Raw genomic sequence first — 10,823 nt, forward strand, 5'->3', positions numbered from 1 at the left:
AGTGGTGAAGCTGGGGCACTTAACATTGGAGCAGGTCATTTTTTAATGATCCTCTCTTTCATACAACTTTATTTTCTGGAATAACCATCATTTCCTTGAGGAATAAATGTTATTTCCTTGCTGTAGTTCTAAAAGATTATCAATTTAAGATGAAGAAAAAAAACCTTAATTTTACTTTTCATGACAGTATTCAAATCCAGTAAAATATTTCATGCATGAATAAAAAGGTGTGCTTACAAAACAAAAAGATTACACCTCACCGTTCATACTCAGTTTCATTTTTTAAACTACTAAATACAAACAAAAACTCCAAGTGTTCACACAGAATGATGGAATGGAAGTTCCTCAAGTTCCCTTCCTTTGTTCATTTCTAACCTGCTGTTTAAAGCAGGAACACGAAGCACCACTGAGCGTGGAGACAGAAACTAGGCTCCAAGGGAGCCCGAGCGATTCCGAACCCTGATGAACTTACTCGCTAAACCCGCGCCTGCAGCTGACTCGGCCAGAGTTGGGGCCTTCTATATAACTGGTACTTCTTCTAATTAACTTCCAAGGAGAATGCAATTTTTATTAAAGGAGAGGTAATAAAAACATGTTCAATTGGAAGCTTAGATATATATATTCATAAAACTCAACAATACCCACAGCAATTGTTTAGCACTTTAGACCAACAAAATATGTTATTTCAGAGGGGAATATTTTACCACTGGCATAGCTTAAAGTGGCTGGACCGTGGTGACAATTAGAAGCACACCAACTCATAGTCAGTTTTATTATTGATTTTAAATTCTCTAAAGGCAATGCATCCCTCTATTGCCTTCCCCCTGGGAAAACTCTAGAAAATAGCCGCTTCCTCCTTCCTCCACTGTATTGTGGTGTCTCCTCACTTCCTTCTAAGAGGCGAAAAGCAGGTACAGGGCAGGGAGAAACAAGGCTTTCCCGGAGCACAGCCAGACTCGCCTGGCCTGAGGGGGCCACAGTGAGATCCGCAGCCTTCTAAATTAGTCTGGCAGCCTCGGTGTTCAGACCTCCACCATCCCCCAGGGGTCACATGCCACCTGCCACCTGCTATATGGACCTTAGACAAACTGCAAAGAAGGCCAACTCTACCCTCCTCCAACTTGCTTGGTTCCCTACCCTGTTAGTTTACTCGGGCTGCCATAATAAAATACCTTGGACTTCCTGGCCAGTGTGGCTCAGTGGTTGAGCATGACCCATGAACCAGGAGGTCACATTTTAATTCCTGGTCAGGGCACAAACCTGGGTTGTGGGGTCAAGCCCCAGTAGGGGGTGTGCAGGAGGCAGCCAATGGATAATTCTCTCTCATCATTATTTGAATAACTGGCTTTAGCTCTTTCAGAATGAACAGCATTTTAGAGAAGTTACATAACTTAAATATACTATAACTAGTAGCCCTGTGCATGAATCTGTGCACCAGTAGCTCTCTGCGGCCCTCCTGTAGCTCTCCGCCCGCTGCCCCGCCCTCCTGCTGATCTGTGATCCGGTCATTACGTGGTCGGTCATTATGTAACGACCATTTGCATATTACATCTTTATTATATAGGATTAGTAGAACATACTGCTGATGCAGAGGGGAGATGTCAGTCTTTGGGATGCTTTTTGCTTCTTCTACGTCACCCCATCCTCAACAAACATACAAAGTTTTCAGGATTAAAATACACAGACTTCTTGCAAAATCACATCTCCTCTTCCTTCCCTTTCCCACTCAAAGCCTGTATCACTGCTCACCCCAGGAGTGGAGATGGAGTTCAGTAAAATATGAAAGGTCATATTTTAGACAGAAAGATTAGGATCATTTTTAAAAATCACATCGCAGAACACAAGATCCCATGCTTGTAAGTTCTCTTAGACATTATGCTTCAAATGCAGCAGTTTGATCCTAAGCACGTTGGAATCTGTGTATCAACATCTCTGTACAGCCAGCCTCTGCTGTGGCATCTAGTGCCTAGCAAAATCATGCCTTATCACTTGTTTTATAATGCAATTAGCAAATCGTAGGGACAGAAAAGTTAGGACTACATATGCCACGAGTTCTATTTTATCTATCAGCCTTGTTGTTGTCCAAAACAATATTCTGAAAAGCATATTAAAATGATGAGAAACAGAGGAAGAAAAGACGCTGTTGGCACTGTAGACCAAGGCTTTCCACAACCGCATACACAGGTTTCTTCTTGAGCTTCTTGAGGAAAAGGATTATCTTTTGGTACCAGCAGAAACAAAGAACCTTAAACTAGATGCCCTATAGCTACATTGAACTGAACGAAATTGAATTGAATGAGTATTAATTTGCTGGTCTATAAACACATAAATGGCTTATTGATTTTCACCAGGTTAGTCAATGATAGAAGGAGGATCAGAACACAGATTTCCATGTGACTATTTCAAACACTAAAATGCTCCAAATTTCTGCTTTTAAATAACACATTTCAGATGTAGAAAATTTATATAGAACAACTTTTTCTTTTATCTGTTATTATATGTGCTGCCATCATTCCTAAATTCCTCTCAGCACTCGAGCTTGATGTGTTCAGCATTTAATTATCCTTATTATACCCAAAGTCACCTGTGTTCAAGAAAAGCATTAAATACACAACTTAGAGAAGAAGAAATATAAAATCCAGCATTGTCTTAGTTTCAGAGACCATTCTGTATGCATGCAGTGCTTACTATAAACTAGGGAATAGTTGAACTTTATGGCCCCCACATTCAGTTGTTAATTACTTTTTCTTTCGTTGTCCTCAATATATTCCTATTGCATCAATAGGAAACTGTAGTAGTCCTCCAGTGGCCAAAATTATACCTACCAATTGCTATGAATATTAATTAAAAGCTTTGTGTCTTCGTGGAAAACCATCTAGTTCCTACTTCAAAGGCATTGAGTTTCATTGCTATAAAAAATTTACCTCAGTTAAAATTTTTAATCAATAAGATTATAAGTTCTTTTTTTGTTTCTGTTGTTCTTCAACTTCTGGAAAGACAAATCTTTTTAAATGAAGTAATTGATCTACAATATTCTGTCTGTAAAAGAGCCCATTTCTAAAGAAAATAAATGTTCCATGTCTGACTTATGAAAAAATACATATTTTAGGAAAGAAGCTGAACAGTGACTGAGGGATCTAACAACAGAGTGAGCAGAAGCTGGGAGAGTCAATCAAGCGTGTTTGTTGTGTGTCCAGTCCCACAGGGGCGGGGAACGCTGTGGGGGTTATCAGGAGTTTCAGTAATGGTGTCCACACGGTGCTTAGAGAATGCACATTTGTACAGGCACAGATACACATGTTTGGTGAAGCATTATGGTGTGTGGAAAACACTAACTCCTACTCTTACAGGGCTTTATTCTTTCTCTTATTTCCTTCCTTATCTTTTGAGAACAAAACAGGTAACCAGAGAGTATGAGGTGAACAGGATTGAAGGCGATTATGCCTGAATATTGCACAAAATAGCTACTTTAAAAATATTTTTATTGATTTCAGAAAGGAAGGGAGAGGCAGAGAAACATAGAAACATCTATGATTAGAGAGAATCATTTATTGGCTGCCTCCTGCATGCCCTCTACTGGGGATCAAGCCTGCAACCCCAGGAATGTGCCCTGACCAGGAATCGAACCATGACTCCTGATTCAGAGGTTGATGACGCTCAATCACTGAGCCACCATGGCCGGGACAAAACAGCTACTCTTAATCTTGGTTTTGCTACCTTCTGGAATAAACAATTATGCCAACAATATCACAAAATTTACAAAAGTGTATCACAGCAAAATTAATTTAAAGCTATTTTATTTTTTAAAAAGGTGTATGTCATTTAACTTTGCCAGGAAATCAGTCTTTGTTTTGAGGGTAATTGCAAGTGTGATTATTTTTTACAAGTAGAGTATTATTATAAAAATTTGTAAAAGAAAACCAAGGGGAAAAAATCAATTACTGGGCAGCTAGGGTGTGCCAGCCACTCTTCCAAGTGTATTTCCCACGTCTTAAAGCTGCCACTCAGACAGCAACTGAAACAGCGTCCCAGTTCTCCATCGCCTTCTGAGCATTCTTCCCTGCAGTCCTGTTCCCCGAGGGCCTGCTCCTGACCCAAGTCTCACTTGTGGGCCCATGTTCTTCTCCCAGAACCAGGCCCCTGCAGAAGAGGGGTCTTACACCCACCCCTTTCTCTAAGCCCATTCCCATACCAATTATGATATGGAAGATCTTCTGAAGGTCGGAAAGATCAAAGGAAGTTATATCACAGAGCAGCAACAAAACTCAAAAATTGATAGTTGGCTTTTCTGTTCTTAAAACCTTTCTCAGTAGACAATAACAAGTGTTGGCAGAGATGTGGAGAAGCTGGACCTTTCATATATTGCTGGTGGAAATGTAAAATGGTTTAGTCACTTTGAAAAACAGTTTGGCAGCTCCTTAAAATGTTAAATATAGAGTTACTATATTACTCAGCAACCCCACTCCTAATTATATTCCCAAGAGAAATGAAAACATTTTGAAAATAAAAAAAAAAAACTAGAAAAACACTTGTTAAAATGGTAAGGTAGAGTTTATTCAGGATTACTGTGATAGGTGTCAAGACTATTGTTATAGGGGAGAGAGATCTGGCCCAACCACAAACACAACAAAGACAGATGAATATTTATAACAAACAAGCAGAGTGAGGGAGTCAGTGGGTGGGAAATTATTAACACATTGTTTGCGGGTAGTTTTTATCGCGCGCTAACAGGTGGCGCGGGCCATTTTTGCTAATTTTTTGCGCAAATGGCAACGTTCAGTAAAATTACGATAACTTTAGTTTACGTATTTGTACGTTACCCGCATTCTACCGCTAGTCTATAAAAAACATATTAATACGTGTCCCGTGCTCTACTACACTGGTAGAATGTATAAATACGTAAAACGTATAAATACGTTTCCCGCATACAATGTGTTAAGACATCCAGGTTAGAGAGATTCTTGCTAAACTAACTTAACTGGATTCTTGCTAAAGACAGATCGACTTATAAATCAGAAGTGGGATTTGGGAATTTGATCAGCTATCAGGAGTGATCCTATATCAAGGGTGGAGGATTTTTGATAAACTGACATAGTAGGATATTTGCTAAACCTAAGCCATGCAGTCCTGCAAGGACAGGGCCGAGGTCAAGGCCTAGTCCAGAAGAAGGTTTAGAGGAATCTGAATAAAGTTTGGTCAAGGAGAAAGTCTTTGTCAGTCTACACAAAAACTTGTACACAAATGTTCATAGCAGCATTATTCCTAATAGGCAAAAAGTAGAAACAACTCAAATGTCCATCAATGATGACTGGAATATAATTTATGCATACAATAGAATATTATTGCATGTGAAAAAGAATGAAGTATTATTAATACATGCTACAACATGGGTAAGCCTTGAGTCATTATGTTAAGTGAAAGAAGCCAGTCACAAAAGGCCATATATTGTATGGGCAAATCCATAAAAAATTGGACTAAATTAGAGGTTGTCAGGGGCAAGGGGATGGGGAGTGGGGAGTGACTAGTAATGGGTACAGGGTTTCCTTTGAAGGTAATAAAAAGTTCTAAAATTACATGGTGGTGATGGTTGCATCATACCATAAATATACCCAAAACACTGAATTACATGTTTTAGAAAAGTAAATTTTATAGTATGTGAATGATCTCAATAAAGCTGATAAATTAAAAAATGTCTTCAGATGTTTCCACAAACTAGGCTCCAGACATGCACAAATTTGTTTGGTTCTCATTCTTTCCCTCTTTTCTTTCCCCACAGCAACAGAAAAATTACCCTTGCTTTATTACAGAGAGCAAATCCACTTTCTCCCATTCCTGCCCCTGTCTCAGTCCTCAGTTCTCTTCCTCAAAAGTACTCTGAGAACAAAAGGAACATTCTGCTGGAAAGTCACTGATATGCCCCCCTTTCAAAAAGAGGAAATGAGTCCTAACTGGTTTGGCTCAGTGGAAAGAGCATTGGCCTGCAGAGTGAGGGGTCCCAGGTTCAATTCTAGTCAAGGGCATGTACCTTGGTTGTGGGCACATCCCCAGTAGGAGGTGTACAGGAGGCAGCTGATTGCTGTTTCTCTCTCACTGATGTTTCTAACTCTCTATCCTTCTCCCTTCCTCTCTGTAAAAAAACAATAAAATATATTTTTAAAAAAATAAAGAAAAAGAGGAAATGACAATTGTCAGATTTGACTTCTAAGTTTTGTGGTTTCTTTATCTCAATAAAAAAATTTTCAAATTAAAAGGAAGTGCCTGTTGTACTTTCAAGGCATGCACTTCCAATAAGTTTATCTCAACTTGTTTTTAAAATTTCAAAACAAAAGCTAAGAGAACTATCATGTAATAGCCACAAGCGTGCTTAATACACCTAATAATAAATCTAACAAAAGGAACATGATAACAGTTCATTTGAAATGGAACTACTATAATCTTAAATCACTATGATTAAATCTCAATTATTTAACTCCTATCAGTATTTATGCCCATTCAGGATATTTTGAGGACATATTAATAAAATATTAAGCATTTAAATAATGACTATACTGAGGGAGAAAATATATGAAATGCAAATCAAATGGAACATGACATATGGATATGCCATAAAATAATTTAGCTGACTACATACAATCAGCCACAGAATGCTTCTCTTAATGAAATAACAATGACTCCAGGTGTCCAATTAGATTGTTAGCATGTTGAAACTACAACCATCCATTATTCTTAGCTTTAGATAATTCCTAACCTGAACCCTGATTCTTGTTCTGTGTATTTGGAGACTTTAGATGGTCCTGGGCAGAAAAGCAGGCAATCAGAGGGATACTGCACTCAGTTCACTCAGAGAAATGGCACTAAGGGTAGCTAATAATTGTATATAATTTTACAGAAAGGTCAAATACAGAAGCTGCCCATCAATTATTTTCTTGCTTTACTAAAGAAGGAATAACTGCAAACAGATTTGAAAATTTTGACAATATCACTTAGGACTGTATTCTTCAGCAACTAACAGAAAACCCTGATGTAGTAACTTAAACAGATAGAGGTCTCCAAAACTAGAGTCCAGTAGACAGTCCAGAGCTGAAAATGTGGATCAAGTGTCATCAGGGACCAAGCTCGTCATCTTTCCACTCTAACATCCTAGGATATAGGCCTTTGTTCTCATGCTTAGTGCCTCGTGGTTGCACCTCCAGGGATCACATCCAAGTTCCAGACAAGAAGAAGGACCAAGGGAGGAAAGAAATGCAAAACTTTCCCTGAAATCTCTAACAGTTTTCTGCTTATATCTCACTAGCCAAAACCATGCCAAGAGGTATCCTTTAAGTAAAGTAATATGGGAAGGTGAATAAAAAAAAAATCAAGGTCCTCAAGGAAGAAGGGTAGAATGGATATTGACTAGGCAACTAGCACTGGGCTTTAGAGATATATTCTCAGAGGTTTGCAAGTTCTCTACAAAAACTTAATTTTTTGTTTTATTTTGTTATAACTTATTAATATATTTTAAATATTGAGCTAGAAATTTTTGGAGGCAGAAATGCTATATTTATGATGTAATTGATGCCAAATACCATTAATTGTCATGGTCTAATGAGAAAAGTTAAAAAAACACACACAAAACAACAAGAGGCAGACAATCCAGAAATGGTGTTCAGACAAAGTAAAGATCAAATGACATCATGGCATGCTGTACTGTTAGAAACAGTAGATAAAATAGTCTGCATGCTCATTAGACAAGACTTGCCTTTGGCCAATTTCTTGAAAATGTGCACTTCTGGGCAATGACAATGAGGTATTTGGAACAATTTCTTTATTGCTTCCAGCGTTTAGAATCTAGTAGTCAGCAGAGCCATGCATTTAAGGCGGCACCAGCCGTCTAGTTTCAGCATTTCATTAATAAATGTAGGTGCTACTGTTCCAAAAACATAACAACCCAAAAGCTTTAATAAGGAAAGGAAAGAACAACTGAGCATATGCATATTATTGTAACTAGCAAAAACCACTTTCTTCTGTAGCTTTTTAATATAGTCTTTGGTTGCTATTCAGAAAAAAAGCAGTTGCTGGAACTATCAATCATAGCTTTGTTCTGTTTTTAAATCACCAACTTCAGAACTGGTTGAGAAATTTGATGAGCTTCCATCTTGTGTCCCAGAAGTATGGCCTTGTGTTGTTCCTGAATCCTTGCCCAGTTTCACATCATCTTCCCATTCCATGGTAAACAGAACTGATACAAGCATCAGTGCCAAGCATTTCAGCACTCTGACCAAGACAGCTTGTAGAGTCAAACCAACCCTTTCAACCTGCCTGGATTACCAAACAATCCTATAACAACGGACAGTGACAGAGTCTCCAAATGTACAAAGCATGGTGACTCCAATTTTTAAAATCCGGCAACAGAAAGCTTCCTTTCCTTTCCTCCCTTTGGAGAAAGCCATTATTTGAAAGCTCTCTAGCCACCTGGAGCACTTTCAGTGGGTTTGAACACTGGGCTCTCCTATTTAAATCCCCCCAAAATGCCATTATATAAAGAGCTAGCCACCAGCAGCAGGAACATGACAACTACCACACTTCAAAATGAACTTGAAATGGCATATCTTTTTTTAATCTAAGGGTCATCTATTTAATGAGCCCTGACCCATGTTCAAAATCTCCCCAAGCCAATCAGACCTTTTTTCTATTTGAGTTATAATGTAATCTTCTTGGATAAATGTCCATCAGTTGTGCTCCAGCGTGCACTTCGCTGGCGTGCAGCCGACTCACCCTTCCTCAGCCCACCTGCCATTCTTCTGCCCTGAAAGGGAACTCCCCAAAGTCCCATAGAAGCTTTGAACCCTCAGCCTTCATTAAAATTTCATACGAATCATATGAGTGAAAGATGTGAACCAACCTCTTGAAAAAGATATTAACCAACATATTTAATTCTTGGTGGAGAGAAGCTTCTGGCTGAGAGTTTCCTCTCTTCTTGGGCCCCAGAACATACAAGAAGTCCCATTTATAACTGTGAACAGCCCTCTTAAAAATCCCATTTCCTGTATTCCTTGTCTTTTCCAGACTTTTTATACCAAAACTAGCCTAAGACCTCTCTTTCTTCCTCATCTTCAATTTTCTACCCAAACTTACCAAAGATTCCTTATTTTCTCCCTGCTCCTTCCTGCCACTCCCATTTTCTTTCCTACTGAGACCAGCCTGAGCCCTCACCAACATAAAACCTTCTCTCTGAGTCTTCCTCCACTTCACTCAGCTATAAACCCACTCTCGGTAATGGAAGGCAGGGTACCACACAGTATCTCCAAGGTTCACCTAAGGATACTGGAGGGGGGAGGGCAATTATATTGAAATGTCATTGTCTTTGTTCACAGGTGGCTTCCTATTACCATCTGGCCTTCCATATGAAGGCTACCTCTCTTCTTTATTCAGCTGTCAACGTAAGTAAATCCCTAATAGTGTCAACATGGTCATCAATGCCACCAGGCACTGAAAGAGCCGGACGTGATAATAAGGTGGTCCTTCAGAACATGGTGACACTCATTTTTAGGTTATTATCCAAGTGAAAACTCAGAAATCCCTGAGATTGTGTGACCAGTTTGAGAAACTGTGAGTTGGATGATCTCCAGGGTCCTTGACAGCTCAGACAGCTAATGCCTCTGAATGAGACAACCCAGAAGATGGTTTTGATGCCTGAATGCCACTGTGGATGCTCTTAAATCACTTCTTTCTTCATGAAGCCTGAGGTTGAATCCAGAAATTAAGTGGCTTTCTCGGCAAGAGGAGATACATCTCACGATTGGCTGTAAATAAGCCCTGTGGAGTCTTGACGATTTTGTTTCTAAGGTGAAGAGAGGGAGGAACATCATGCTTATAAGACATCATTCATAAGGGTTTAGGGTACGTGGCTAGCCAGGTAGACTTCTCTGCAGAATTCACTGTTGACATTGGTGGGGAATCACCACCCCACACATTGAAGTGAGGACCAGCTGCCCACCTACCTGTCCTGGAGCCTGAAATTCACACCTTTAATAATTTGATTCTTTCATCTCTAATCCTTGCTTATGAGCAGATACTCTTGGGAGAAGTTACACTTTCACAAAATGTTAGCTATTTCCTATCATCAAGCCCTTGTTGGTACTTTGCGGTTTCTCCACATCTCCCCTCAAATCTCCTGCTCTCTCCTCTCCACCTGTTATAACCCAGAGCATCCTCCGTGGTTCTACTCGACTGGCACCTTTTTTACTGCAGCTTAAAGTGAGCTTTCCTCTTTGCTTCTTCCTTACACTTTTAATCATATATTGCTTGCAATTGTTACCTTTTTTCTCTCTCTCCAGATACAACCCAAAGATGTAAGATCTTTGAACTCAGAAGTTAAGTCATTAGTCTTTTTTTTGAATGGCCTAGAGCTATGAGTTAATCACAACTACAGTTAACCTTAAGTCCAAAGAGAGAGAGAGGGAATGGAATACAAGAGACAACTTTTTTATAATGGAGCAAGAGAGGAGGACAGCACTGAGTAGACCTGGTGACATTGCTACCAGGGTGGCCAGCGGTACAGGAGCCATGGGGACACTCCTCACCCTCCTGCCCACAGCTCCTCTGGGCTTCTGGTTCCTTTCTTCACTGCAAATTTGGCTGAGACAAAAATGCCAAGGCTAACCCAACATGACAAGTTAACCCTACACTGAACTGTGTATTGTTGTTTATTCCTGGTTCAATCAAAATTTGCATCAAGAATTTCACAGGAAAATAAGTCTCCTCCCTCACTGCTTGCCTCATCTTCAAAGCAGAGGGGCCTTGTCTGGTAAAAAGCTGCTTCTGTAAAGACATACTAGCTT

This window comes from Myotis myotis, unplaced genomic scaffold (genome assembly GCF_014108235.1).
Source record: "Myotis myotis isolate mMyoMyo1 unplaced genomic scaffold, mMyoMyo1.p scaffold_m19_p_6, whole genome shotgun sequence".
Lineage (NCBI taxonomy): Eukaryota > Metazoa > Chordata > Mammalia > Chiroptera > Vespertilionidae > Myotis > Myotis myotis.